Source organism: Elephantulus edwardii, unplaced genomic scaffold (assembly GCF_000299155.1).
Source record: "Elephantulus edwardii isolate Elephantulus edwardi_28Jun2011 unplaced genomic scaffold, EleEdw1.0 scaffold00164, whole genome shotgun sequence".
NCBI classification, from domain to species: Eukaryota; Metazoa; Chordata; class Mammalia; order Macroscelidea; family Macroscelididae; genus Elephantulus; species Elephantulus edwardii.
The window spans coordinates 7,517,428-7,521,925 of NW_006399914.1; positions in this window are offsets into that span (position 1 = coordinate 7,517,428).

The following is a 4,498-nucleotide window of genomic DNA, read 5'->3' on the forward strand; positions in this document are numbered from 1 at the left end:
TTATATAAATACTGAACAAATATTCTTGTCACCCTATATGTAAGATGAAAGTCTTGAAGCCCCAAAAATGCTTAGAATGAGAAAGATCTTTCATTTCCTTTTAAGAAGAAGCCTTTTGGTACTCTAAGAAGCACTCATACAAAGACTGTTACACTTTATAAAAAGTGAAAATTGAAGATCATTTTAGGCAAATAAGAGTAATAACGTGGAACTGTTCAACATTCAAAGGTTTTCTGAGAATATTTACAGAGGAAGACTTTATTAAAGAGGAATGATTACAGTTCCCACAATGGGGAACGTCCCCCAGGAACAACATACACAACATAAATTCTAATGCGGTCAGGATATGTCCTCCCTTGCTCCTGCACCTAATGACTGGGCCTGAAATTCATTGCAAATGAGCACACAGGCCTTATAGAATCTCATTTTACTCACAGTTGTGGGGTTTATTAGAGAAACAGGTGGGTTGGAGATAGGGGTAAGGCAAAGGATATCACAGTGAAAGTCAAAATTCAGTAAATAGCATTCTCAAGCCAGGTTATCAGCAAGATACAGTCCCTCAAATAATTCATACCGTGTCAGTACAAGAGCCTCTGGCCCTGAAGCATGTCTACTTTCTTGTCTTCTTTTTCTTTTCTGGTTTTGTTGTGTGTTCCTAGTGTTGAAGTTCCCAAATTCTGGCACCGAAGCTGCTCAATTTAGTGGTGAAACTCCACCGAATCAGCTCAGTGTAGTGGTGAACCCAGCCAATCCCCTTGTGGATAGGCTAACTTTCCCTATGAAGAAAAAATGGCTCAACAGCTCTTGATGATGTAGGTGAGCCTCCTGCCTGCAGGGGAGCTGGATCAGATTAGAAGTTTGCCCCAGAGAGTTAGAGCAAGGCCCAGTAACAATGGGCTAGAGAAGCCAAATGTTTAGCAAGACCTACTACACTGCAGCTGTTTTATTGTGTGTCCTTGTCAGAGTTGGTGAAAAGCCAATAGTACAACCAGAATTCCAGGAAGTCTCTGGGCACTGGCTTCATTGATTTTTGTAAAGGATTTCATACTTGCAATCGAAATGAGAGACCGGATATTCCTCAGAAGGGATGGGTCAGAGACTCAGCTGGTCGGAGGAGGAATTGTCGTGCACTCAATGCTCAGAGGAATGTGAACAAATCATTTAACTGTACAAGCTATTCAATTACAGGTTTCCAACAAAAAGAATAGTCTGGCTTGTTTTGTGTATTACTCACAATTTGTTCTGAATGAATAGGGTTTCAGGACTGTTCAAAACTTGTACAACCTTTGAGTCCCCTTTTTAAAAGAAATAATAGTAATAATGATACCAATACATCATTAAAATAATGAATATTCATTTGGATGACAAAAGAATTAGAAGACTTGAAAAAAAATAATAACACTCCATAAACTCTAAGGGTGAAATAGCCTAACATCTTCATTCATTTACTTCCTGACATACCTCTCTATTTTCTTTTCTGTATTTTTTTTCCTAGATGCAGTTCAAATGACATTGCTTTTATTAGTTTATAGAGAGAGAGAATAGAAGATAATTCAGTTTTTCTTATGGCATGCTAGTTGAACTTAGTTTTTCATTATTATATTTCACATTTCATAACAAATTGTTATGATTGTATGCCTGCTACCAGTTTATGTTTGAAATCTGATTTTTTAAAAAATGAATGAGATTCTTATGGGGGAAAAAATAAGGGTAATTTTCAGTAATTTATACAACACTGCCAACCACATTCCTAAAAAGGCAGTAAGGACAGACTCTTCTATTTATAATTCTACCTTTGCAATGATTCAACTAAATTTCTGCATACAAGCTATAGTTCAATACAGTTCCATGTTGTTACTTTCAATCTTTTTTTTTGTTCCCTGGAAGAGCAAAGTGTAGCTAGGAAAGTATAAACAGAGCTAAAGAATATTATAACACTTAGCCTAACAGAGAGCAGAGGAAAAAAGGACCTAAGGTGAGGATGTGGAGGTGGTGGCAGACGCTGAGGGCAAAGCATCTGGAGACGGCAGCAAGAATCAAGAACTTGGCAACAGCAGTCAAGAGGAAACTGCCCTGATTGAAGAACTATGTCCTGAGTTTTTCCCTGTTCCTTCCAAGGTGATCCTGATCCTATATTGTGTAACCTTACAATTGTGAGTATGGTCGGTGAGTTTTGGGTGATCATTGCAATGAATTCTTGAACATAGCAGAGTAGAAAATATGAGAAGTATGGCTAGTGTCAGGATGGACTTTTTTTTCTTAAGTTGGAGAGTGGATGACCGCCACCTTATGGAAATCAGCTTTTTGCTCATGCCATTCTTCATGCTCTCTCCTTCCTCTGAAGGTAGGTTTTTTATCTGATGTCTTTTGCCATTTTTAAAATCAGAATGAGAAGGAGCTAGCCATGTGAATTGAAGAACATTACCAGCAGAGGGAAGGGCAATCACAGAAAGTCCTCAGTTGGGAAAATGCTTGTCACAATCTGTGACTTACATAATTATGTGGGTGCAACAGTGTGAAAGAAGAGAAAGAGTAAATATTTCTCCTTCCCTAAAGATCTCTGTGGTGTCCTGCCCTATTTCCAAGAAGGCTGATGTCTAAGAACGGTAACAAGCCCTCCTTTTTCTGACTTAATTTAGCTGATGGATAGCCTTTTAAAGAGATGAAAGAAAGGAAAGCTATTGGAGTCAGGGAATTTATCTCCTTGGTTGCCTTTCCACTTAGTTTTCTCCTGCTGGCTGCATCCTTTGTTGACAGCCTGCACTCCTCTCAGGAGTGCCACTGTCACACCAAGTTCAGGACGAGACTCACACTGTGACTAGCCCCACATACAGCACTTTCCCTTGTTGCTTTGCCCAAACTTCATCTTTACTTTGATTAGACTTAGATTTTTAAAAGATCATTGTCTCTTCTGGAGAATGATGGGGAAATATCCTTCCATGTGATTCATAGCCTCAGAAATCCACTGGAGAGTCCGTTATTGAGACTTGATTGATAGCAATGATTGCTTTAAAGAATGAATTGGAACAATGACAGTGTAAAGCAATAAGAAAAGCCAAGAGATACTGACAGCAAAATAGTTAGAATGTTGCTGTGTGCTATTGAGTAGACGACAACTCATAATGACCTTATGAACAACAGATCTGAATCCTGTTCTAGCCTGCATTGTCCTCACCATCTCCGTACTCAAACACATTGCTATAGTCATGGTGTCAGTCCATCTGAGGGTCTTACTCTCTCTTTCTCTGACCACCAACATTTCCAATTATGATATCTTTTTCCAAGGACTGGCCTCTCCTGACAGCATGCCCAATGGGAAATTTGAGTGTAAGAACACTGTTTGAGAAACACAGGACTCTGTGCTTCATTCATTTATTCCATTTCTTAAAATTTATTTTAATTTGGTATACCGTCAAATTGGATCCGACTGATACATGGAGTAGTTTGCCCCTCCTTCTCCAGCAAAGCATCTGGTAGATCCGAACCATAAGCCTTCTGTATTGCAGTGCAGCTTCTTGCCACTAGGCCACCAGAGCTCCCTCATTTACTCACTTTTTAAAATAATTATTTCTTTCTCATCTGCCAGAGGCCAGTACTAATTAAAAGTAGTTTAAATAGATAAATTACACAAAAAGCTTGAAAGAAATGAGGGACAAAGAGTAATGAAGACACTCAGTAAGGTAATGGAGTTGGGAGTGCCTGGGTGAGAGATGAGTGCAATTTTCATTCACCTATCATGGATAAAGTGACATCTGAGTTAAGACTTGGACGAGGTGAAGAAAAGAGGCATGTGGAAACTATTCCAGGCCAGCAAGATAGTCACTGCAAAAGCTTCCAGGTGTGGGGGATGCCTGGCCTGTTCAGCTTGAGAGAGGAACCACAGACGTCAACGCGACTGGAACTCAAAAAGCTGGGGCAAATGGAAGGTAATTACATCAGAGCAGCTGCAGGAGTCACATCACATGATACCGTTTTTGGGAGTTGATTGGCCGGGTAGACTGCAGGAAAGAGAACTATTATCCTCCCCTTTGTGGGATACAGTAGTCTTATGCCGTCTTTCCGCTATGTTTCGTTTCATTCCTGTGAAAGAGTGGCCCAATAATTACTCCCATGTTTCTTAATATTTCAGTCCTGACTGATTATGCCTATACAGTGTCTAGCAAGAAATGCTGCCCCAGTTCTCCAATATTTGAAAATGTTAGCATCCTACGAGAAGAAAACTGGAATCATATTAAGTCTACAGGAGAGTTGGCAGTTAAGTCAATTACGATGCCTGTGGCAGAGTCGTGCTCCTGTGAATAGTTGGAGGATAAACTTCGAAACATCAGAGCAGAGCTATTGATTTACTGTTCTTCTGAGGAAGATGTTTAATTGTATTTTCAGCATACCTTTGGGAGAACGAAGTTGTTGTTGTTATGTGCCATCGAGTCGTTTCCGACTCATAGCGACCCTATGCACAACAGCTCTAAACCCTGCCCTATCCTGCGCCAACCGCACC